This window comes from Lissotriton vulgaris, chromosome 7 (assembly GCF_964263255.1).
Source record: "Lissotriton vulgaris chromosome 7, aLisVul1.2, whole genome shotgun sequence".
NCBI classification, from domain to species: Eukaryota; Metazoa; Chordata; class Amphibia; order Caudata; family Salamandridae; genus Lissotriton; species Lissotriton vulgaris.
Window position 1 is genome coordinate 18,167,471 of NC_141695.1, and position 26,980 is coordinate 18,194,450.

General features: G+C 48.7%; 1 protein-coding gene across 2 annotated transcripts in view; it reads right to left on the reverse strand.

Moving 5' to 3' along the window:
• LOC147700537 (uncharacterized) overlaps positions 1 to 26,980 on the reverse strand; it is a 55,705-nt gene that overhangs the window by 20,975 nt on the left and 7,750 nt on the right. For both annotated transcript variants that reach the window (XM_086929690.1, XM_086929691.1), the window contains exon 2: positions 9,382 to 9,457. The gene's annotated coding sequence lies outside the window, so the exon portion shown is untranslated. The remainder of the gene's footprint in view (positions 1 to 9,381; positions 9,458 to 26,980) is intronic.

Below are 26,980 nucleotides of genomic sequence, written 5' to 3' on the forward strand. Positions count from 1 at the left end.
ACATCCTGAGGAGATTTACTGGGAAATTGCTCCCAGCCTTCCTTGACCAAACTCAGGGGTCCTCTAAGAGAGTGGCCAAAAAGAAGTTCAAATGGACTAAAGCCCACTCCCTTCTGTGATACCTCCCTGTAGGCAGACAACAGACACGGCAATAGGCTATCCCACTTTTTCCTCAAGGCCTCTAATCTTGCCTTTAAGGGTCTTAATGAACCTTTCAACAAGCCCATTGGTTTGTGGGAAGTAAGGGGTGGAGGGAACTTGTAACTCCACATTCCTTCCACACTGATTGTATATATGCAGACATGAAGTTTGTGCTACTGTCAAACACAACCTTCTTGGAGAATCCCACTCCCATAAAATTCCCCATCAGGGCTTTTGCCATTTCAGGGACAGTCACCGTTCTCGGAGGGATTGCCTCTGGATACCTAGTGGCATGAAATAGGATGAACCTGTTGTCTGAAGCAATTCGGGATCCATAGGCCCTACAATGTTGAGCCCACCCTCTCAAAGGGTGTGCCAATGACTGCCAGTGGGTAAATGTGGGCTTTAAGCTTTTGTCCTGTCTTCCCAATAGCCCGGCACGTCACACAGGTCCTACAGAATGTATGTGAGGAACTCTTGATCCTGGGCAAATAAAAGTTTGGGACAAGTCTTGCAAAGGTCTTGCCTTGGACTAAGTGTCCTGCCAGGAGAATTTTGTGCGCCAGCTCCTGAAGAAGGCCCTATAGTATTGGGGGATCACCAGGGCCCTTGTTGTCCCGTGGTCAGGAACCTTAGGCTCACTGTAAAGGAGGCTGAAGTGCCAGTAAATATGGTGACTGCCAGAGGCATCACCTGCTGCTTGGGCTTCAGCCTGTTACCTCAGTCCCTCAAGGTTTGGACACTCTCTCTGTGCCCTACAGAACTCCTCCTTGGCGGGTCCCCCTTCTACATACCACCGAGAATGACAGGCAGGCCATCTAGGTGAGCAGTGGCCTCCTCAGTGAGCTCCGGGACGGCCAGCGCAGGTGCCCCACCCACCTCACTGTGAGCACATCTAGGGGCTGGTTTCCCACACACTCTGCCTTTCCCTTTTTTAGCAGCTGGCTGGTCCGTTATTCCAGGCTCCAGCCCTTTTTGCCTCCCATGGACCTAGTAGCACAGATCTAATTAGGTAACCCTACCATCTCCACATGAGCATTGAGCTCCACTTCCTTCCAGGCAGTGTGCTCAAGGTCATTACCTAGCAAACAATCCACATGGCGGGGCTCACAGCAGCTTTCAGAAGACCTGCAACCCACCCCCCACTCAAATGGAACCAGGGCCACAGGATATTGACCCTTTCTGTTGTCAGTCACCACAACCTGGTGGAATGCATTTGGAAATACCTGCTCAAGGGAAACCAGCTGACTCCTTACCATGGCCACACTGGCTCCTGTATCCCTCAGAGCCTTCACACCTTGCCCACTGATCGTGGCCCATTGCCTATACTATGCAGTATTCAAGGTCACGTGGACCTTAGGAACCATCTCACTGTCATCCAGGGAGCACTACATTCACCACCCCTAGATCGTTTCCTCCAGTGGGAGGTTGTGCCGTATTTGGACACTCTGTAGTGTCCATACACATTGCACTTAACAGGCTTGGGCTGCTGACTTTTGTCAGGGTCGTTTTACTTATGTCAGCCAGATTAAGAATGAGAACCAGACCCTTTTGCACGACCAGACCCTTTTGCATGAGTTTTTTTGGGGCCTGAAGAGAACTCTTTCTTTTTATCCCCCTTCCGTCTTTTGGTGGGAACCCTGATCACCATTTTGGGAGTCCCCCAGATGCTGTCTTGGACACTCTGGTGCTGACCCAGATGTCCGCCTCCTCAGCAAGCTTCATGGGATCAGTAAGCTTATTTTTCACTCAGTGTTGGCGCAGCTCTGTAAAGAAATATCAAGCATGTGTTCCTTTAAAATCAATCTGTACAGCCCTGAATAATTATCTATTTTGCTGCCCCTCATCTAGCCTTCAATGCCTTGCCAACATAGTCTACACAGTCAATCCAGCTCTGCGTGGATAGCTTGTGACTGGCCCAGAACCTCTGTCGGTATCTCTTAGATGTCAACCAGCCCTTACTGGTCAAGATGGCCTTCATAGCAGTGTAGCATGTCTGGTCCCCTGCCTCTAGTGTAAGAAGAGTGTCCATCTGAACCATGGGCATGTACCTCCATAGACTACCTCCCCAGAACTCCTCTGGGACCTTGTGCATCTTAGAGACACATTATAGGCTGCAAACGTCTTGTTCAAGTCATCCCCTACCACAGTTAGGCACCAGACCATTGGGTTGTCTGACCTTTGACTCATGTGGAGACACTGCAGGTATGCTCCCACCATTACTTTTGATGGACCTACTTCCAGAGCTCCTAGATCCATCTCTCTGAGGCTCATCTCATGAGAGAGTGTCTTCTCCAGAGCTAACCTCCTTTCAGCCAGAGCCTGCTCTTTCTTCAGCTTAGCAGGCTCCAACTTTAGCTTTCTTTCTGCCATCCTGTGTGCCAGGTCCTCTGGGGACAGGTTCCTGTAGGAGACACTGCTCCCTGTTGTGGAAACCACCACTGCTCCTGGCAAATTGTTGCCCCCCTCTGGAGGTAGTTCTAGAGCTACCACAGACTCTAGGTCCAGCTCCTTCTCATCCTCAGTAATCTCTGGCTCCTTCTCCTCCTCTAGGACCTCATCTCCTGCCACTTGGGTCTCTGCCCAAGCCTTCAAAGCTTTCTGCAGCTCCACCTTTGGCTCAAAGCTTCTCAGAGAGATTTGAAATTCCCTGCAATAGCTCTTCATCTGCGCCACAGTATGTGACTCTAACTGGGCCAGATCAAACTCCTCTGCAGGTGCAAGTACCGTGGCTACTTCCTCAGAGGTAGACATGTTTAAAGCACAAAAGTTAAAAAGACCAAAACTGGGAGAATTGAAAAAAAAAAAAGAATTGGTCTTTGCAAGGATTTGTAGCAAACAATGAGTTACTATATGGTTATGCACAAACACAGGTCCTATCCTCACCGCTGATCACCCATGTTAGAAATTGGCTTTCTGGTTGGCAATGGTATGCACCCTGTCCAAGCAGAAGAAACAATCCGAGTCAGGGTAAGTAAAACACACACTAAAGGTTTACCTGTGCTACCCTTCTGGTAGCTTATTAAAGAACAGGCAGGCTAAACCAAAGAGGTAATGTGTAAATTATTTGTGGAACACACACACACAGTAACACAATGGATACACCACAAAAAGACTCCACACAGGTTAATAAAAATAGATATAGTAAACAAAACAAGACTAAAATGACAAAAGATCCAATGTATAGAAGTTGAGTTATTGAATTTTAAAAGAATAAATGCAATAAAGCGCTTAGAAGCAAGTAGCACTAAAAACGTTACTATGGGTCGCTCTAGACCAGAGCAAAGTCAAAGTTCAGGCTGACTTCGAGGAGGCAAAGGCCTGCTGCAGAACCCAAGCAGCCCCTGGAGAACAAAGTACCTTTCCTGGTGGCAAGCAATGAGATGCGTCTAACTTTTCCACGTAGTGAACGCGATGAGTTAGTTCCGAAGACAGGTGCCTGGGTCGAGAGCATCGATCGATGTACCGGTTTTTGCAACACAGTCGAGGAGATGTTTCGATCTCACCAAGTTGCAGCGTCGGCCATACGCTGTCCGATGCGCCGAATTGGGAGGCAAAGCGATGGTTTTGATGTGATGCGCCAATTTTACTCCTGCAACTGGTTGATGTGGAGGATCTGCTACCAGGAGACAGGAGAGGTGTCAAACTCAGTGTTGCAAGTATCCGGGCTACTTCCAGTGAGCCTGGCACAGGAGCAGGGGTAGAGGCTTTGATTTCCCTGAGTCTCAACCAACAGGAGAAAAGCCAACAAGCCCTTGGACATCACTTTGAAGGAAGGCAGAGTCCAGCTCTCCTTTAGCAGAGTCAGAGAGCAACAGGGCAACACAAGAGAAAAGTAGGCCTTCCAAGTCTGCAGACCAAAGATGAGTCCTTCAAGCAACACAGCAGTCATTGTAACGAAGGTTCAGTTCAAGATACAGAAATGTCTGATTTTAGGGGGTCAGAGATGCAGTACTTTTACCTAAAAAGTGCCTTTGGTGGGGGAGGGGGTGAAGTCAAAGCAGCTCTCTGAAGTACACAAGGATACCTTTCAACCTAGGTCTGTTTGCCAGGCTATCTGTGCGGGGTAATCAGTCCTTTGAACTAAGCAAGGCAATCAGAATGGTGATGCTTGTAGATGGGTGCTCAGATACACCTATCCTTCCTGTGTTGTGACTGTCTAGAAGGAATGCACAAAGTGTAGCTGTCAGCCACCACAGACGTGTATTGGAGACAGGCTGTCAGGCACACAGAGCAGTACATACAGAGAAAAGTCCAATAAGAGTGGCATTTCTCAAAAAGTAATGTTAAATCCAACTTCACCAGTAAGTAGGATTTATCATTAATCCAGAGATAAGAAACATGAAAAAGCTCTTTCTCTCTGATCAGGAATTACTACTTAAAATTGTATAAGGGAATTTCCAATGCTAACCTATGAGAGAAGCAGGCCTCGCAGTAGTGAAAAACAAATTACATTGTCACTACCAGAACATGCAAAACATAAAGGTGCATGTCATACCTTTTACTTACATAGCACCCTGCCCTAGGGGCTACCTAGAGTCTACTTTAGGGGTGACATATGCAGCACAAAGTGAGCTGAAGGCTTGGCAAGTAGTTTTAGATGCCAAGTTGGAATGGCAATAAGCTGCACACCCACGCACTGCAGTGGCAGGCCTAAGACAGCTTTGAAAGGCTACTTTTGTGCGTGCACTATCAGTGCTACTGCCCACTAGCAGCCCCTGGGGATATCGTATATGGACTTACAACTAAATTAAATATGTCTATCAGGTACATTATTTGTATTTGTATTTGTATGTCCGGTTTATATAGCGCCAACTCACCGGCAGGTCTCAAGGCGCTTTTGACCGAAAGGAAACAACTTCTTACTCAGCAGGGTGACCAGAGGGGGAGCGTGCTTAGGCTAAACTCAAAGCCTCTCTGAACAGAATTGTTTTCAGAGACTTCCTGAAGCGAAGGAGGTTTCCCTCTTTACGGAGGGACTCAGGTAGTTTGTTCCATATTTTAGGGATCAAGACCGAAAAGGATCTTCCACCTTTTGTAGCGAGTCTAAAACGGGGACAAACATGCAGTTGTGCATCGGAGGACCTAAGACACCGTTCTGGCTTGTACAGCGCCAGCCGTTTTTTTATGTATGACGGAGCTTGTCCATAGATCGCATTATGGGTTATACAGAGGCTCTTGAATTCAGACAGCTGCCTTATAGGCAGCCAATGGAGGCTCTGTAGCAATGGTGAGGCATGTGAGCGTCTCGGTAGCCTGAAAATAAGGCGAGCCGCATCATTCAAGGTCACCTGCAGTCTGTTAGTTAGTATTTTTGGAAGGCCTAAGTACAGCGCATTTCCGTAGTCCAGCCTGGATATTATGGTCGCGGATACGACCGTACGCAGCATGGACCTGGACAAAAGAGGGGCTAATTTGCGTAGTTGTCTAATCAAACCCGTACAGGTGCCGGCTACGGTGGAGATCTGGCTCGCCATTGACAACTCACGATCAATCTTGATGCCCAGACTTTTTACTTTGTCCGCTGGTTTAGGAGTAGGGCCCAGATCCTGGGGCCAGTACAAGTCACTCCATGGGGAGCAGGTCGATGCGACCACTAACACTTCTGTCTTCTCAGGGTTTATTTTCAGAAGATTCGAAGACATCCACCTAACGGTGTATCTGAGTACATTCTGCGCTTGGGTCTGAGCTTGTGCTGTATTATCTATACTCAGCAACAATTGGGTGTCGTCAGCGTAATTAAATACGCGACAACCCATCTTTGCCAGGGAGTTGATTAATGGCTGAAGGTACAGGTTAAATAGGAGAGGGGATAAGGCGGAGCCTTGAGGTACCCCACATGTTAAGTTTCCAACCTCTGAGATCTCCTCCCCTAGCTGAATCCTCTGTGTTCTCCCAGTCAAGAAATATTTCAGCCAACAGAATGCTGACCCCTGAATCCCAAAGCTGGACAACCTGTCCAGGAGCAGTGTATGGCTGATAGTATCGAACGCCGCCGATAGATCTAAAAGTATCAGGGCGCTCGGTTTCTTACTGTCAGCCATCTCTCTCAACTCATCCAGCACCGAGAGCATCACCAATTCGGTGCTGTGGTGTGCGCGGAATCCTGCCTGAAACTCGTGGAGAAGGTGGTGTGACTCCAAGAACAAGGCCAGGGACTTCAGCACATGTTGCTCCAGGACTTTGGCCAGGAGCGGGAGCTGGGAGATCGACCTGTAGTTTTTCAGGGACTTGGGATCGGCTCCTGGTTTCTTTATTAAAGGCTTTACCCTGGCTTCTTTAAATCCATCAGGTAGCTGCCCTGTAAGTAATGATTTGTTAAGCAACGAGAGGACATGCTCCTCTAGAATGGGACATGCTAGGCGGAATACGCTAGGGGGGCACGGATCAGCTGGGGACCCGGACTTGGTTTTGCTCATAATTTGCTCCAGGCTCATAGGGTCCAGTTGAGGAAAGTGTGAGATGGCAACATCCTTCTGAGGATGATCAATCGATTGATCAATGAGGCCTGGCCCAGCATCCTTTCTGATATTCTGTAGGATGGTGTCTACTTTTTCTAGGAAGTAAGTTTGAAAGGTATTGCAGGAGATTGTTATTTCCGTTTCTTGGGGTCTTTTACTTAGCTCCGTTAGGATTTTAAATGTCTCCTTCTGGACGTTGTCGGCTTGGCTAATCCGATTCTCAAAGTAGGCAGCCTTGGTTGCCAGGATGAGCTTTTTATAAAGATGGAATAGATTTCTATATTGTTCTCGGGCTATTTCATCTTTTTTCTTTCTCCAGTTTCTCTCGGCATTACGAAGCTTCTTCTTATGATCCCTGAGAGCTTGAGTGAACCATGGTGCTCCCTTTCCCACCCCCTTGACTCTTTGTGATTTCTCAGGTGCAATCGGATCAAATGCTTTGGTCAGGCTATGTGTTAAATCCCTGTATTCCTGATCTATATTGCTATTAGGAACTATCGGATGAATGAGTTCCGAGAGGGTCGTTCTCAAGGTGCCTTGTTCAATTTTCTTCCACTGCCGGACTTTCTTCATTTTAGGTGGCACTTGCATCAGTCTTGCCTTTATAGGAATGTCACAATAAAGTAAATGATGGTCAGACCAAATGCAGGGCACAACCCTCGGGGGAGCTACCTTAGGATCCAATGTCCAATTGAGATCCAGGATGTGTCCTTTTATGTGTGTGGGTGTATCTACTAGCTGTCTAAAACCTAAGGATGACATAGTCTGCCCTAAATGACATGCCGCAGGTTCTTTTATTAACCTGTCCCAGTGTAGATTAAAGTCTCCCGTTACTACTACATTTTTGTAGCGTGAGCGGATGTCAGATATGGTAGACAGAAATAGATCGTTGAAGTTTGGGGTGGAGTTAGGTGGACGATAGACTGTAAGAATCACCAAACATAGATTGTCAAATATAAACTTTACCGCAATCATATCAGCTAAGTCTATCGTTTCTGCCAAGATTTTAATTGCCGTCAAAGATTTTTTAAACACAATTGCTACTCCCCCCCCTCTGGCGTTGTCTGCTCGATTATGCCATAGAATATCGTATTCATTCGGGACAGCAGCTATAATATCTGGCAGTGAGTTGTCTCCCAACCAGGTCTCGGTTAGTGTTAAAACATCAATTTCCCCGTCCTGGAGTAGGGAGAATATCTCGAGATTGTGGCATTTCAACGACCTAGTGTTTAGGCTGGTCAATTTTAAGGGGGGTAGGCTTGATGTGGACCTACAGATTGTTGGTCTTAGGATGCCCAGATCGGATAGTGTATTCACAGTACCTGGGTCTAGTGCTGCAACTTCAGTGTGTCGTTGGTGCAGTTCTGCCGATGTATAGAACAGTCGACTGCCAAGAGTCCCGGCCCCCGCGCCCGTCCGTGCGCGGCGGGCGCAGACGGGCTGGACTCTGGCGTGACTCCGGCGTGCTCACGCTGCGCGCGAACGCTGCGCGTCAGCATGGCCGCCCTAAATACCTGTCAGTCAGACACATTATAGGGTAGGAAACAGGCATTTAAATAAACGTAGAAATTCACGGAAAAAATTAGGTATTCAGGGACATTATAGATAAGAAATAGCATTAAAAAACATTGAAATTCACAGAAAAAGGGTTACAGGGAAGTTATAGTTAGGAAATAGCATTAAAAACAGAAATTCACTGGAAAAAAGGTTACTGGGATGTTATAGTATTGTTCAGCAAAGAGCAGGGGCAAAGCTTAAGGGGTTACAAGACCCGGACAGGACCCTTTATTCAGTGTTCCAGAATTAGGACTACCTGTCAGGTGGAAAGACTAGCAGTAGCTGAGGTTATTTATGTGTTTCTTTGAAATAAATGCCCAAAGAGTTCCCTGCATCTTTGATTGTTTTTTATTGAGAGCATCAGGATTTAGAGCCTGATGTGAAAGGAAACAGCGCTGACACGTGTTTTGCCCCAAAGTGGCTGGCACACCAGATGCTTTCTCAAGGTAAGGAATCAGAATAGACAATGTTCAATCTCGTTTTTGTAGTATACACCGCACAAAGAAATTCACAGCTGTGACTTTTCTTTGAATTTCTTTGTGTGATGTATACTACAAAAACGAGACTGAACATTGTCTATTCTGATTCCTTGCCCTGAGAAAGGGATGTTATAGTTAGGTTCAGATTTTACACATAAAACCATAGAAAGTAAGTAGTTATAGTTATCTCACAAATGTATAACTCGTGCCCTAAGTTAACTATAACTCTCGACTTTGATGTGCACTATTAAATATCCCACATGTTACATCAATCATGACATTTTCTATGACATCATTGATATTATCACTACAACATTTGCAGTAAAATTACTGATAACAAAACTGTGCATGGCGGGGCGTGGGTGCACTTGAAAGGATATGGGTCTGAGTCCTGGGATTTAGAAAGAGCAGAACATGGATCTCCCACAGACTTGGCTAGTCTGTCTCCTACATGCCCAAAACCCAGCTATCCCCAAACATGTGGAGTGGCCTTGGGGAGAGCTATCAGGGATTACTTGGCCTATGGTCCTTTTGAAAGGATGACCCCTAAATCTCAGCTTTGAATCTTCATTGGAGCCCAGTCCTGCACATGATTTGTTCTGCTGGTCATGACCGCTGGCCTCCATGGCACCATGGGTGCAGCTGTATTTAAACTGTACCAAAGGCAAGGTCCGGTCCTTGGCTATCTTGACCCAAAACGAGAGGGAGGGTCTGCTCCATGTCTGCACCCTACACCAGCTTACCTGCTTGAGACCACCCAGAACTCTGTTCTTCAACTTTATTCATCAATTGTTTATTTGGGATATCTAGCCTGAGACTCTGCAAACAATAAGACAGAAAAAACAAGAGGTTTGTGCAAGATAAAATAAACGCACGTGCACGTAAAAGACAAAGGAGATGAATCTTGAGAAGGGACTTCAAGTGCACATAAGCAGTTATTTCTGTACAACATACTCAGACATAAAGTTAACAGTTGGTAGTAGTAATCCCTAAAAGGGACAAACCGCACATTAAAAGAAAAAACAACAATATGATTGGAAGCAAGTTTAAGCGTGAGTATTATTAAACACTGTAAAACATTGGGGTGTTAAAATAACTGCGAGCACCTACTACCAAATGGTGCTATCGGCAAGTTACAAGAACATGCACTTTAACCTCTATATAAACACAGTTGTAGCACACCCTTATTAGTCACAATAAGTTCAACAAAAGCATATATCCTGTGTATATATGTCCCAAAAATGTATTCGAGTTCCCAAGTCCGTAGGTGAGTGTATTATATTCAGATCATATGTAGGTTCTCAAAGACCATCCATTAGTCATATCCATTGAAAAAATTCATTTATTCTTGTGAGACAAAATCCCTTCAGTTCAGACAAGGTGCTACTAAGGAGGGACTAACAAGCCTGTTAACAAATTAGAAGCAACCATCTAGAAAGGACAGCAACAGGAGCCAATTGGAAAAATGGGCGGAGAGTGGGCGGAGAGTGGGCAAAGCTTCAAATCCATACCTGAGTACCCCGTGCCTCGCAGCAGCGCATGCGCTGCCCAGGCTTGACCTAAATAGATCTAGGTATGCCCAGTAGCACTTTACTCATTATAAAGGGATGTAGCGCGTGCCCCTGCAGCCCACAGAACAGATTTGGGATGAAAGTCCTTTCTGTCTCCAAGCACTGCCCAGGTCTCAATCAGTGACAGTACTTTGCTCTCTGTTTTGATTGCTAGGCCCTGCAGCCTTTCTGGTCTTTTTCACAGCTGCATTCTGGCTCTCTCGTCCCCATTCCTGGCTTTCCTGGTTCAAGTCTCAGGTCAGCTTCTTCTTCAATGGAGGTTTCTTGACTCTTAGCAGCTGATCCACTCCTGAGCTTCAACCTATCTCTGCCCTGTGAGTTCAGTGTCCAGTAGGGTGACCAACCGTCCATAAATTTCACAGACCGTCTGTTATTTTAGTATGAAGTCCACAAGGCGTCCGTAATTTGGTGTCCCAAAATTACGGACACCTTACAGACATCATACTAAAATCGAAATGGGAAATTTCAGTACGGAATACTGTTCCCTGCGAGAGGCCCCATGAGTTTAAGATTTCACTCGGGGTTTCTCACACTAATCTTTTAACCCCTTCCATGTGGCCGCGATTCCCCTGCTGTGCTGTAAACAACACGAACAGGGGCGGGCCGTGACGAACCCCAGCCGTCATCAGCACACGGGCACCGTAGTGCATGACGGCTGGGGTTCGTCATCAGCATGGAAGGGGTTAAACTGAAGAGGCTGCATGCAGCAGCCCCTCTCGGACCTCATGCAGACTGTGGACTGGCACATTGTCATTCTGAGACTGCAGCTGATTATCACATATGGAATGACAATGGGCCCAATTGTAGTGACAGCATGTGGGGTGTGGTCTCCTGCATTGACTAGGGCAAGGCATTCTGCTTTTGTCTTGGCACCTTGCTGAAGAAAATAAAAATAAAATAAATAACAGTGTTTTCACTGTAAATTTAACAGTCAGATTTTAATTTATAAATAAAAAATACTATTTAATGTTTGTTACATTAGCACACATTTTGATTGCAGAAAGGGCCTGATGTCGCTTTGCAAAGCTGCGCGCATACTGAAAAACTGTGGAGTGCACGATTGTCTCAACCTTATATAAACTTTTTTTGACTTGTATTTATGTTTGGTTGTCTATTTACTTAGTTATATATTATTGTTAATACTATACTTCTCCCCGAGCCCACTCCTTTAATCTATCCCCAAAAAATGTTTTCAATTATTTCCTCATATGCCCTATTTCTTCATAGGTACAGCATCTCAAACAGTACGATATGATAAGATACTATTCCACAGTCAATATCCACAAAAATCCAAAGGTTGTTCATCCACTTCGTTCTTCAATTAATAATCCATCACCAAATTCTTGGAATGTCTTTAATCCAATTAAAAATTTCTTCAGTAGCAGCCAAATCAATTATCTCCAACAGCAGCCAACACGTGTTTCGTCATACACTTAATCCGTTTGAATTGACTTCGTCAGGGCTGGTTACATTTCCTTTCAAATAAACCTGGTTTTCCAAATCTTAGCATTCCTAATTGCCATTATCAAGATCTCAAATAGTGAATCCAATCTACACGCAATTGGTAATGTCGGGTAGATATATAAGTATATAAATCACCCACGATCTGCCACTCGAAGATCGCAGTCTTAAATATAACCCGTACATAACTTGTCATTCACAGACAACAGGTGATAAGAAAAAATATATCGAGGGGGCGTGGCTTAGGAGCCGACGGGGAAGGCTGGGTGAGCACTGAGCTCCGCGCTTGAACCCCCGTAATTCTCCTGCAGTAGATGCCTCCCGATCCCTCAAACAGAGCTACGGGAGCAGGAGGCGACCTAGAGAGGAGGGGCACCGTGATTTGCCCGTGGAGGAGCGAGAATGGATCGCATTAGCTGTGGGACGGAGCGGAGGTGCCGTCCGTCAACGAGCCTAAAATGGCGTGACCCCGGACAGTGCAGTGATGGCGTTGTGCGGGAGCGCGGACTTGAGGCGGTGATCGCGGCCGGCTGAGGAGCGGTGGAACCCCCTGACGCCCGAGGCAGAGACTGTGGAGGTGTGATCGGGAGGAGCGGTTCCCAGACTGAAGGGTTGGGAGCGCCCCGTCCCCGGGGTGAGTGCGCTGGTCGTCCTGCTTCTGGAGGTGGAGGCGGGCCCTGAGGTGTGCCCCAGCTCGGCGGCCGAGAACTGTTGTCCGCCACACAATACTGGAGTTGAGAGGGAACACTGTGGATGGAGGGGTGGGCAGATTGGTGGTGACTCTGGACTGCCCTGTGGCGAGGTGAGCGGGTTGGGAAGCTGTCGCAGAGGGGCGCAGAGGAAGAAGAGCCTGGGATGACGCCGAAGGGGGTGCGGGGACTACCTGTAGGAAGTATAGTCCCCTGGAGGTGGCGGACTGCTGCGATCTGTGCCGCAGAGAGACTGAGTGTAAGCCCGGGCTGACCCACTAAACGAGGGACCGGCGGTGGGGGAGCTGCGGAGTGGGCACCACTGGTGCGGGCACAAGTGGATGGACCATTGCAGAGTGACCCTGCACCCAAGGGGCTGGGTTGACTGAGTAAGACACACAAGCAGTGACACTCAACAGGATTGCACAGAGGGAGTGGGTGAGCAGGAACTGCCGCAGAACACGGGAATTCAACTACAATTAGACAAAATGGTGGCGACCATCACGGACACTCGCACTGCTCTCCAGCAAGACATTGCGCAGGTTGCAACGGGATTGGGCCTGCTGCGTGCAGATCACTCCAAACTCGCAGACCGGGTGAAACAGACTGAAACTGCACTGCAGGAGGTTGGCCCCGCACAGACTGCACTGACTGCATCACTGGAGGGGGTCTTGGACCGTATCAGAGCTGAGGAAGTGGTAGGCAGAAACAGATGCAACAACATCCGCGTAGTGGGTCTGCCCGAGAAAATCGAGGGATCGGACATGGTGGGATACCTAGAGAATTGGCTCCAGACTGTCGAATTTCTATACCCTGGAGCGGGCGCACCGGATCCCGGCTAAATCCGCCGCTGCAGGGCCGCCCTCCAAGACCGGTGGTGGCGCGGTTGTTACACTTTCGGGATCGCGACCTGCTTCTACGGAAAGCCCATAGTGATGGCCCCTTTCAGGTGGACAACAATAATGTCACTCTCTTTCCGGACTACTCCTTTGATACGCAGCGGCGCTGCATGTCCTTCCAGACTGTTTAGAAGGAACTGCGCGCGGAAGGGATTCAATATTCCCTGTTTTTCCCGGCCAAACTACATGTAGTACTGGATGGTAAGACTCATTTTCATGATACGCCAGAAGAGGCCTGAGAATGGCTGGAGTCCTATAAAGCAGGGAAGGATGGCCAGGAGGTGGAGGCACGGGAGCTGGCCGGTGAATCACTGCCTCGCAGATCGCGACGTCTACGACGCCATGGGCGCGGTCTGCGGAGACCATCGACCTCGCAAATGGCCATAGAACACAAGGGTGCCCCGGAAGCGGTGGTGGCGATCTCTGGTGATTTGCAGCAGTCTGTGTCGGAAGTGTCTGAACATGGAAGTGGAAAGGAACAATCGGAGGTGGAATCCTCAGCAACAGACGATCAGAGACTGCCGTTGATCACTCCTGGGACTGCTGATGGATTGTTGGATGAGAAGCTGCTGGATTGTTTGCAGGGAGGGGGATGTGGTTTTAGAATATAGTGTTGTGGTGATTGCATTGTTCGATTGGAGATTGTAGAGATGATTAGTATTGGGGGTGTTGAGTGCCTGTTTTGTGAGTGGATGGGTTCGAAGAGGGGGCGGGGACTTACGAAGGAATCCGGGGGTCAGGATGATTTGGGGGTATTGGGGAGCGGTCATGGATGGTGTATTTGTATTCGTAGCAGATCGTGACCTAGGCCCTATCCACCCCCCACCGGATGGTAGTGTTTAGTTTGCCTTGATTTTGCATGGGGCGTGCAGTTGAGGCAGTTTGGATGGGATTCACTATGTTGGTGCCTGTTCTTGGGCGCATGGGGGGGTACAATGGGGGGTGTGGGTCGGTTGGGGGATGGGACTGGTTTGTTTGGGGGAAATTGCCTGCTGATGCGCCTGATTGTTAAAATGGAGTTATTAAGTGTTGCATTTTTGTACATTGTTGACACTGCTTGGCCGCTGGGGGAGGTGGGCTGCTTTAAGCGGGTTCTTGCATTGCTACTATGGGTCCGGCTCCCGACGTGAAATGTAAAACCCGGAATGTTCGGGGATTGCACTCCATGCAACGCAGATATAGAATACACTCATATTTGGTCCGATGGGGAGTACAGGTGGCCTTTTTGCAGGAGACGCACCTTACTAAACAAGAGGGGCAGGCTCTGCAGCGTAGGTTGGGTGGGCAGCTTTATTATACCACTTACTCGGCCTTTGCGCGGGGGGGGCTGATTTGGATTAGGGCCGGGGTCCCATTTCAAATGATAGATCACTTGGTAGACCCGGGTGGCCGCTATGTTGCGGTGAGGGGCCGCTTGTATGGCCGTGAGGTGACCCTCTGTAGTGTCTATGCTCCTAATGTTGAGCAGGCATCCTTCTTGGAGACATTGTCCTCTGCCCTCGCCGATTATTTCACGGTGCCGATCCTGATGGGGGGCGACTTCAACTCCGTTGCTGATGTGACCATAAATAGATCCCATCCTTCGTTGCCCTCGGCCCGATTAATAAACTGGCTGGGGTTCGCACTCACTGGCAGGATAGTTGGGGGCTTCTAGACATCTGGCGAGCGCAGCATCCAATAGACAGGGACTATTCCTATTATTCGGCCTTGCACGACCTCCACGTTCGGCTATACGTCGTTTTCTGTAGTTCTAGTTTGGCCTCTCTGGTGGTCAGCAGTGAGTACTTGACAGGCACCATATCGGACCATAATCCGCTTTTGGTGAATTTCTGCTGGGTGATGGAACGCACCAGAATCCCTAGCTGGAGGCTGCGCCCTGAGATGCTAGAAGATCCGGTCTTCCGGGCAGAGCTGAGCGACGGGGTAGAGCACTACTTCGTAGAAAATGCGGGCACTGCTTCGACGGTAGCCCTAGAGTCGGACACCTTTAAGGTGGTGGCCCGCGGGATCTGTGTTGCCAAGTGGGTGGGGGTTAGGAAGCTGCTCCTGCAGGAAATCGAGATGGCTGAGTTGGCCTTGCGTAAGGCTGAGAGGGCTCACACGGATGGCTGTAGGACGCGCAATGAAGTGCTAGTTCAGAAGGAGGCGTAGCGGAGTGGGTGGAACGGCTCTGGTGCTTTGACTACAGGGCCTTTGTGGCTCGCGTGCATGCGGAACGGAACAAGGGGGGCACTTTATTGGCTTGGCTTGCGGACCCTGCTCCCAGGTGCGTACCTAATCTGGCACTGGCCTCCCCCGCTGGACACCTGGAGTATGAACAACATCGTTTCAATGAATTGTTTTGATCCTTTTATGCAGACCTTTACACCAGCCACCTACAAACTGGTGAGGCGGAAACATGGGCGTTCCTGGAAGCCTTAGATTTACCCGTGATAGAGGAGGAGAAGGCGGAAGCTCTAGGACAAGATATTACATTGGCCGAGATCCGCTGCGCCATTAAGCAATTAGCACGCAACAAAACGCCTGGGAGCGACTGATTGGCTATAGAATTCTATTTGGCCTACATTGACCTACTGGCTCCGAGATTGCTAGAGATGTACCGGGAGGCTCGGGAGACGGGGATGTTACCAGAGTCTACTAGGGAGGCCATCATTATACCGCTTCTTAAGCCTGGGAAGCCGCCGACTGACCCAGCGGCATATAGGCCTCTTTCCATGCTTACTACGGATTATAAAATACTGAGCCGTGTGCTCGCTGCTAGGCTCCATCCACTAATGATGAGGCTGGTGCATGCGGACCAGGCTGGTTTTATCCCGACGCGTAATACTGCCAGTAGTGTTCGTAGGCTGTTAGGGGTCTTGGATGAGGGGCATGGAGGGCAGGGACAGGCAGTGGTGCTCTCGGTCGACATTGCTAAGGCGTATGATAGCCTGGAATGGCCCTATCTGTTCTCCATTATGACGGCGTTTGGGCTTGGGGCTGGATATGTTCAGTGGACTAAAATCCTGTACTTGTCAGCGACCGCTAGAGTTCGGGTGGGAAGGGCTGTTTCCCCCTCCTACCCCGAGGGGCGGGGCACTAGACAGGGCTGCCCCCTTTCTCCGCTGTTGTTCGCTCTTGCGATAGAGCCGCTGGCAGCGTATGCAAGGCTGGGAGATGCATACCGGGGCCTGCAGCTCAGAGGCCGCGAACACCATATCTCTCTTTACGCGGATGACCTCATTATGTTCTTGAATGATGCGGGGGACGCCCTGAGTGGGGCGCGCAACCTTCTCGCCGTTTTGGAGACCTCTCGGGCCTGCGGGTTAACTGCGCCAAGACTTGTGTTTTCCCAGTATCAAGTGCATGTGCCCCGCCGGTGTTCCGCCCGATCTAGCGTGGGAGCCACGATGCCTTCCTTATTTGGGAACACAGGTGTATCATACACAGGAGGACCTATTCGAGGGTAATATTGAGAGAGCGATGAGGGGCTTGAGAGGCAGTATGCGGTTTTGGGGGTCTCTTCCGTTGTCAGTGGCGGGGCGGGTCGCGCTCTTGAAGATGGTGGTGCTCCCTCTCCTCTTATACTTTTTTGGGACTTTACCAATACGAATACCAGCGGCATTCTTCCGTCAACTCCGTTCGGCAGTGGGCGGCTTTATTTGGGGTGCAGGTCGGCGTAGGGTAGCATTGGAAACGCTAATGAGGCCGCGGGAAGAAGGAGGCCTCGCTACTCCATATTTTGAGTTATACTATCTAGCTGCACAGTTCCAGATCCTCACTCAGGCGGTGGCGCTGGAGTTCAGAGGACTGGAGAGGGAGGCTATGCCAGACGTACCGAGACACGTGTTATCGTTTGTGATAATGCAGCAGAGGCTGAGGATTGCTGACCTATCCATGGTGGAGAGTACCCTTCAATATTGTTGAAAACGGTTCCACAGTAGACTTGGAGTGCTGAGGCCTTATGCACCCGAGATACCACTGGGCATGTGCACAGCGCTGCCGCATGGGGGCGATTGGTCCGGCCTGGCGGAGTGGTAGGAACAGGGCCTGTAGATGGTGGGCGATCTATATGCAGACGGCGCACTGTTACCTTACAGCGCGTTGCAGGAAACTTTTGGCCTTCCGCGGGGTCACTTCCTGTTGCACGCGGCCTTGAGTGCTGCTTTGCAAAAACAATGGGGGGCTGGCCTTTCTGAACCTCCAATAAGAGGAGTATGTCAATATGTGGTGATGGCAGCGGGCACGTATAAGGCAATTACCTGTCTATATAAGCGAATGTTAGGGGATGGACTTACCCCGCTACAAAGATTGCGGGAGCAGTGGGCAGTGGACCTAGAGAAGGATATCATAGAAGCGGCCTGGTCACAAATACTTCGAAGGGCGTGGAAGGGGACTAGGAATGCTAGGTTCCAGTTGATTCAAATCTTTGTGTTACATAGGGCATACCTCACACCTGCTAAAATGAATCAATATTTCCGAATTGATACAGCGATATGCCCCCGCTGTCGTACTGAGGGAGCAGATCTAATCCACATGTTCTGGGATTGCCCTCAGCTAGGTACATACTGGGAGGAGGTGACCGGGGCGCTATGTAGGGTGACTGAGTGGCAGATTGATATGGACAAGGGGGCATGCTTGTTACACTGGTTCCCACATACTAGTAAGAATAAGATAACTAGTAAGTTTATGGATTTGGGCCTCATCTTAGCCAAGAGGGAAATAACGTCGCATTGGAAGGCAGCGGTTGGCCCAAGCTACGATAGGTGGAAGGCAGCGTTACTTCAGTGGGCGGGAAGTGAGAGTTCCATCAGGATGCAGCAGGCGCATAGGTCCCATAATGAAAAAGTGCTAGAAACGGCTCGGGCATGGGAGGCTCTAGTGGGAGAACTCTGGATGCTGGACATGGAGGTTGATTCGACTTCAGTGTCCTCGGCGGGGGAGGAACAAGCATGAGTGGCCACAGCCGGGCTGGGAGGAATTGGCACAACGGGAGGTCCTCAAGGCATAGGAGGTTATGAGGAATCTTAATATAGAGCATACGAGGATCCATGAGTACATTAAACACGAAGGGAGTACCTTGCAACACTTGTTATCTACACACAGCGCCAGCGGCAGGGTTGGGGGGATGGGAGTTGATAATCGTTTTGAGGGACTAGGAAGGAGGCATTGCTTAGAAGTTAAGAGCCTGAACCCAGGAGCGGCCATGGGTTGATTGAAAGGCTTGGCGTTACAACATCAAGTTTGATTGGGGATTATATGCTCTACTAATTGATGCAGAATTGTCAAGTCTCATATTAACTCGGAATGTGGAATGCTTTCTAATTGCATTGTCCCCTGTTCATGTTTTGTTTGTATTTCAAAATAATAAAAAGATTTTTTTTTTAAATAAGAAAAAATATATCAGTCGATCACCGTCACCTTGTATTTTTATAATATATGTATCACCTAATCTGTAGTAATCTTCTATATTCACTTGTGGGTGAGCTATTACCGACGTCTACTCACTCCATGCTCGGAATCTCGCGGGGACGGTGATCGACTGATATATTTTTTCTTATCACCTGCTGTCTGTGAATGGACAAGTTATATACGGGTTAAATTTAAGACTGCGATCTTCGAGTGGCAGATCGTGGGTGATTTATATACTTATATATCTACACAACATTACCAATTGCGCGTAGATTGGATTCACTATTTGAGATCTTGATAATGACAATTAGGAATGCTAAGATTTGGAATACCAGGTTTATTTGAAAGGAAATTTAACCAGCCCTGACAAAGTCAATTCACACGGATTAAGTGTAGACGAAACACGTGTTGGCTGCTGTTGGAGATAATTGATTTGGCTGCTACTGAAGAAATTTTTAATTGGATTAAAGACATTCCAAGAATTTGGTGATGGATTATTAATTGAAGAACAAACTGGATGAACAACCTTTGGATTTTTGTGGATATTGACTGTGGAATAGTATCTTATCATATCGTACTGTTTGAGATGCTGTACCTATGAAGAAATAGGGCATATAAGGAAATAATTGAAAAAAAATTTGGGGATAGATTAAAGGAGTGGGCTCGGGGAGAAGTATAGTATTATTGATAAGGTGCTCACATAGTGAGGGCGTGTGGGGTTGTCTGGTAACCGACCTCTTTTCTTTTCGCTTCTGATGCACATAATTGATATAAGAGTAGTTACCCTATATAACCCTAACTGTCGTCTGTGCGCCCACTTTATACCTGGTTGCCAGGGTTTTTGATTTCCTTATATATTGTTGTGCCACCTCTTCTGATATGTCTGTAAAATGTATGTTTTGTCCAATTTTTTTTGTCCAGAATTTTGACCCTTTGTCTTGAATTTTTACACTGACCGTCCTGAATTTGCACCGTGTCAGTTGGTCACCCTGGTGTCCGGCAGCTCGAAACAGTGCTGTCTACTGAGTGTCCACGCGCTCTCTGTCGCGTCGCTGCTCCTAGATCTCTAGGCAGGGCCGGCTGTAGGGCAGTGCGACTGGTGCGGCCGCACCGGGCGCTGACCTGTGGAGGGGGGCGCTGTTCTCAGGAGGGGCGCTGTATTTAGTAATAAGGTATGATTGGAGAGATGAGGGGCACTTTTGCCCGGTGGTAGTAGGAGAATCCGAGGAGGCGGTCATGGGGTGTGGGGGCGCACCGGGCGCCGCCAGCGCTAAAGCCGGCCCTGGCTCCAGGCTTGCTCTTTCATTTGGCTTCTCTATTCCTTGATTCCATTTCCTCCTCTTCTGGTTAGTTAATTGGGTCTGTGGTTTGCAAGCCTTGTCCTGCCTCTGTGTGGCTGTGGTTACTATTGCTCCAGTTCTGAGTGGACATGTCCTGCCTTTCTTGTTCTGCAGATCCCTCGCCTTATGCTCTGTGCTCCTGCCTTGTCTGCATATTCCCATCATTCCTTTGTTAACAAGCATTTGCAATGCAATAGGTCTCGCATTAGGAAAGTTTGAGCTATTGGTCTTGTAAATGACAAATTTTGTATTTATGTGTTGGTTTTGAAAATAGCGAAATTAATAGCTTTGTTATTTACAATGCCAATACTTTTATCTTTTGCAAATGTGACACCTATAGCATTTGTAATGCAACATGTTTTGTATTTATGTGACTTAGTTGTATTGATATTACAAATAACAATGGCTTTTATTTTTTTTAATAATTAATACTTAAATAAAAGTGATTGTAATTTATAATGGCAATAGCTTAAACTTTTGTAAATAACTTTTGTTAAGATTATGTTCAGTGTATTTTATTGTGACGAAAAGCCAAGAACAGAAGTGAAATATTAACATCTTTTTGTGACATTTGTAATAAAGCTTGAAACATTGAGAGAACATATTTGAACCCGTTATTGTTGAATGGTTGCACAGATTGATACTGTGGAGGCGCTGAGTGATGTTGTGGTGGCGACGAGTGATGCTGTGGCGTTCAGTGATGCTGTGGTAGCGCATAGTGATGTTATGGTGCCCCTGAGTGATGCTGTGGTATCCCTGAGTGATGCTGTGGTGGTGCGATAGATAGAGTGAGGGCGATAGATATATAGAGTGAGGGTGAAAGATAGATAGAGTGAGGGCGATAGATAGCTAAAGGGAGGGCAAAAGATAGATAGAGTGAGGGCGATAGATAGCTAGAGTGAGGGCGAAAGATAGATAGAGTGAGTGAGGGCCGTAGAGTGGTAGAGTGAGGGCGGTAGAGTGGTAGAGGGAGGGCGGTAGAGTGGTAGAGTGAGGGCAGTAGAGTGGTAGAGTGAGGGCGGTAGAGTGAGGGCGGTAGAGTGAGGGCGGTAGAGTGAGGGCAGTAGAGTGAGGGCGGTAGAGTGTGAGGGCGGTAGAGTGTGATGGTGTGTGAGAGGGTGTGTGAGGGTGTGTAAGAGGGTGAGGGTGTGTGAGGGTGAGGGTGTGTGAGGGTGAGTGAGGGTGAGGGTGTGTGAGAGTGAGGGTGTGTGTGAGGGTGTGTGAGAGTGAGGGTGTGTGTGAGGGTGAAGGTGTGTGGGGTAGTGGGTGTGTGAGTGAGGGCGTGTAAGGGTGAGGGTGTGTGAGTGGGTGAGGGGGTGTGAGGGAGGGTGAGAGCGAGGGCGTGTGAGGGAGAGGGAGGGCATGTATGGGAGAGGGAGGGTTTGTGGGAGGGTGTGTGATGGTGAGAGGGTGTGTGAGGGTGAGGGTGTGTGAGGGTGGGGTGTGTGAGGTTTGTGAGGGTGTGAGGGTGAGTGAGGGTGTGTGGGTGAGTTAGGGTGTGTGAGGGTGAGGGGGGTGAGGGGGTGTGAGGGTGGGTGAGGGGGTGAGTAAGGGTGAGTGAGGGTGAGGGAGGTGAGGGTGGGTGAGGGTGAGGGAGGTGAGGGTGTGTGAGGGTGGGAGGAGTGAGGGTAGGTGAGGGTGGGCGAGGGGTGTGAGGGTGTGGGGTTGCGAGGGTGTGTGGGGATGTGTGGGGATGTGAGGGTGAGGGGGTGTGATAGTGAGGATGAGGGGGTGTAAGGGTGAGGGGTGTGAGGGTGAGGGGGTGAGAGGGTGGGTGAGAGGGTGGGTGAGATGGTGTGTGAGGGTGAGAAGGTGTGTGAGGGTGAGAGGGTGTGTGAGGGTGAGAGGGTGTGTGAGGGTGAGGGGGTAAGTGAGGGTGAGAGGGGTGGTGAGGGTGGGTGAGGGTGAGGGGGTGTGTGAGGGTGAGGGGGGTGAGGGGTGCGAGGGTGTGGGGGTGTGAGGGTGTGTGGGGGTGTGAGGGTGTGGGGGTGTGAGGGTGAGGGGATGTGAGGGTGAGGGGATGTGAGGGGGTGTGAGGGTGAGGGGATGTGAGGGTGAGGGGATGTGAGGGTGAGGGGGTGGGAGGGTGAGGGTGTGTGTGAGGGTGAGGGGGTGTGAGGGTGAGGGGGGGTGTGAGGGTGAGGCGGTGTGTGAGGGGGTGTGTGACGGTGAGAGGATGTGTGAGGGTGAGAGGGTGTGTGAAGGTGAGAGGGTGTAAGTGAGGGTGAGAGGGTGTGTGAGGGTGAGGGGGGTAAGAGGGTGTGTGGGGTGAGAGGGTGTGTGAGGGTGAGGGGGTGTGTGAGGGTGAGAGGGGGTGTGAGGGTAAGAGGGGGTGTGAGGGTAAGAGGGGGTGTGAGGGTGAGAGGGTGTGTGAGGGTGAGAGAGGGTGAGTGAGGGTGTGTGAGGGTGAGGGTAAGGGCAAGGGGGTGTGAGGGCAAGGGTGAGGGGGTGTGAGGGTGAGGTGGTGTGTGAGGGGGTGTGGGGGTGTGAGGGTGAGTGTATGTGAGGGTGAGGGGTGTAAGGTTGCAAACAACAATTGCTTCCATGACGTGATAAATGGAGTGAAGGGAGATTAGTAGCTTGTGTGTCTACCGACGCGGACTCTGAGGATTACTGTGTTAAACATTGCGCAGTCAGAGCAGGGAAGAATGTGCAGCACAACGGCCTGCGCAAGCCTACAGTACCATACAGCTTGGTAGCACCAAGAGATCCGTGGACGGGCTAGAAGGGGGCAGACATGACAATTCCACCGTATCTCCCTCTGATTAGAGCACGCACAGCAGTATCAGGTAGCAATCCAAACAGGCGAGACGTATTGGTTTTGCCAATGCTTGTTATGGTTGAAAGGGCTACTACGGATAACCCAAAAGCAGCGATCCCATTGTTTTTAGCCAGCTGTATTTAGCTACATCTTGACTGCAGTACTTTATTAGAATTCCTTTAAACGTGTATCTTTATATCGTGTGGGTGCAATACGGTTTGCATTGCATACATACCTACTCTGCATTTTTAGAAGAGTGCCCCTATCTAAGCAACAAAATTCAGCTTATAGATGTTCACTTTTGACTATAGTACTTTAGCAGAATTCTTTTAATGTTTATCTTTGTGTTCCGTGTGTAATACGGTTCGTATTGCATACGTGTGAACTCTGCAGGTTTAGGAGGAAGTACCCCATTTGAGCACAAATATTCAGTGTGTGCGTTCTCAATATAATTCAAATCACCTACATTTTAGCAAGAGTGCGACATAGAGTACCCCGTCCTCTTCCCTCCAAGTGTTTCCCCGCAAGAATGTAACTCGCTGCAAACTCTTAGCAAATAACGTTCCCTTGCATGTCAAAACACAGAAATCATCGCACAATAGAACATGTTGCTGGAGGCTGGTCATTCACTGTTACCCAACTTTCACTGGGGGAAGCAGCTGGAATGGTAAAACCCATAATCTGCAAAGAAAAGTGTTTGTGGAGTTGTCCCGTGGTGTCTCTCGGTGGTTAGACCTTTCTGGCCCTGTGTACAGTACGTGTGCACTGAACAATGAAAGAGGTGATTAGAAGCAGCGCTGCAGGGTAATGAGGAAAGGCGGGCTTTCATTAGCGCTCGCAGCAAAATCGTGCTGCTACTGGAAGCAAATGTACCAAAATGGTTGAGTTGCATTTTGAAAAGAGGGGGAGGAGAGGTGAGCTGAGGCAATGGAGGGGTCAATGTGAGAGGAGGGTCTCATGAGTGGCAGTACTACCTCTCGGAGAGGATGGAGGAGCAAAAAATATTTTTTAGCAGGCAGCTCTGCAGAGAGCCTGCTGCTCTTCCCTTGATTCCCTTGTTTTTCTGCTGAAAGAAACCCTATTTTGCAAACGCCTGGTGTCAAAACAGCAGGGAGCGCACTATTGGGGGGAGGGGGGGAAGGGGGGGGGGGGGGGTTTAATGCCTCCTCTATTGTTCAGCTTGAATGAGCGCTGTGTGCATTACAATGAGAAACTAGGTAGGTCATAAACATGGGGGGCTGCAGTGTGGCAAGGAGGAGGACGGCAGGGTTGACAGGAGAGACTGTAGTCAGGCAGGGGGCAGCATTACAGGCTTTCAGTTTCACTTTCTGAGGGTTTGGTAGGGCAGGAATAAGGATCCACATTGTAATGCAGCCGGTTCCCAAACTGATTTTACCAGCTGGATCGTTTTGTCCGGTAAAATTGTATCCGTTATTCTCACACGCAGTCTGTGAACAAAGGCTCACTCATGATCGAACAGAACAGAATGCCATATGGGAATTACATTCTGCTCAGCTCATGACCGAGATCTAAATAGATTTGAAGAGAGGTGGCAAAATTAGAACCTTGCGGGAAACCAACCCATAATATTACATGAGCCATGACACAATAAGAGACGCAGTTATCAAAACTCCTATATAATGGGAATGCTGCCGAAATGTGTCTTCTCTCTGCACGACGGCAAAAGTGGATTTTTTTGTTAACGGGATAAGTAGATTTCGGAAGCAATCAAGTATATATTTTATACAATTCCACAACCCCTGCGGCAGGAAGCTTGTGGAGTGCAGGTAGAGACTATATAGAAGATGATACAAGCGCACAGAAAGCAAAGGAATGAAGAACGGGGCACAGGCATGACAGGCAGTAGCAGGAGGACTGGTGAGTCGTATGGCCGATTGAGTGTTGTCACGATGAGAGAGTATGCGCACAAGTGTAGGGTGTGCTGGCACTCCCCAGCAGGGAGTTGAGGCGCAGCGGCTGGAACACGGAGGGAGGGGAGTATAGGCACGTAGGGATGGCATAGCATTGTAAGAGGTCACTGACAACAAGCAATGTCCTGAGCAAATGGTGGGGGCCTAAAGAATAAAACTAGCATCTGGCGGAGAGCGAGGGATAGAGAGGAGGCGGGGCATGGAGCACATGCGAGTCACGGCCTGCGGCCGTGAATAAGTGACGGCAGGGGGCGGGGCAGCAGAAGCCTTTGATGTGGCAAATGCTGCTGGCAGGGAGAAGTGGATCAGCGAGATGGGAGGGAGGCTGATAGGCAGAAGGCTCGGGGAAGATGTGGGATTAGAGGGAGGGGGTGGGCTGCCTGCAACTCGAGCGACCATATGGAGAGGGAGGGGGGTGGGCTGCCTGCTGGGAGAAGCTTGTGTGCCTTTGATGATCGAATGCAAGCTCGTGCACGAGGAGCTTGTGGTCACGTGATTTCACGTGAACTGTTGAAAATCCTCATCGTAAAAAGTCAGCTTTGTGGATGGGCGGCAATAGGTCTCTCTACGAAACCTAATAAACCAGATACCCCGATGTATCGTTTGCCACCTCTTGTATTTTGTTTGCTCATAATTGTCACCTTTGCCTCATGTAACGTAACGTTTGCTTTTGTAAAATGTTTACTTGTAATTTTCTTCTCATGTATCAGTTCTGTTCCTTTGTGAAGCGCTCTGACACCTTCAGGTAAAGTCCGGCTATATAAAAAATAAATAAATAAATAAAAACAGGCTCCAAACTCACGTAGCAGAGCTCCTAGGAGCAAGCAGCACCTCCTCCCTCCTCCGTTAGGGGGCAGCAAATCGTGTTCCAGACATCAAGTTGAAATAAGACAAGGTGTCACGGTTTTAAAAATTCAACAAGCATTAGAAATGCAATAGGTCTCGCATTTTTTTGAGTTAGAACCATTGGTGTTGTAAATGGCAATGTCTTTCACACTTGTGTTATGGGGTGGATGTATGTGGTTTGAGTGAAATTATGTGGGTGGGATTGGAATTGTTAGTTGTGTAATTGTGTGGCATGGAATTGCGAGGAGTGGATTTGTGTAGTGTAAATATGGGGTATGGTGTGCAGTGGAATTATGTGTATATTAAGTGATGTAGAGCACTGTGGGGTAGATAAAAGTTGTGTAGAGTATAGTGGCATAGAATGGCGCTGCTTATTTTGCAGTGGAGTAGAGTGGTGTAGATTGTAAAAGAGTGGCTTAGAGTGGTGTAGTATGAAGTGTAGTGGCATATAGTATGTAGGAGAGTAGGGTCTGCTATCCTATGGTCACCCCAATTTTTGCTTTTTGCTTCACTGGTTTTCGACTTACTGAGGCTGTGGGCCTGCTAATCAGACCCCCAGCCTGCTGTTCTCTCTCTAAATTTATAATACATGTGCTATAGGTACATACCACAATTGGAAATGGACTCCTTGTCATCCCCTGTACCATGCACTATAGGTGCTCAGGGCATAGGTGCCACTAAGGCCTACCAGGGGCTGGAGTAGAGTGGATTGGCGTAAAATGCAGTGCCATGGAGTGCAGTTTTGCAGAGTAGAATAGGTGTCCCCAGTACTTCAGTATTCACTGGCCTTTGTCCTTATATACACACATGCGCAGACAATAGAGGGTAACGCATGTACACACTACTAACACTACTTCATGCACACACGACCGGAGCGCCTACATGCATACATGAAAGGAGATGCAGACATGCAGATATGAGGGGATGTGTCCTGGGAATGCAAACTTCTGCCTTTTGGTTCTGGAACCTCCGGTTTGAATCCCAGCCTCAGTGCTAGACTCAAAATCGGATGCTTGTTGGCAAATCACGTAATCTTCCTGTACCTGAAATGTGTTACAATGTATTTGCGTCATCCACACTTGATGTACATCATCTCCAGACCCTTCACATAATGGTATTTATAGAGTGCTCTGTTTCTTCACTGCTAGGTTTGCGCTATATAAGTACCTACACATGCATACATATGATTTAGGCTTCTACAACCACACGCGGCAGAGGCTCTAACATGCATAGAGCAATGAGGCTGGCTGCCACGTGGGTACATAACCGAAGTAGTGACATATTTAGAAGGCTGATGCTTCTGATTGCAATCATGACTCCCAATACTAAATGCATACATGAGTGAGGCTGTTCCATGCATACCCAAAGTACCGCAATGATATCTGGACCTACTATGTGCACACATGACTTACACTGCTATGTGCATATATGACTCAAGCTGCTATGTGTGCTT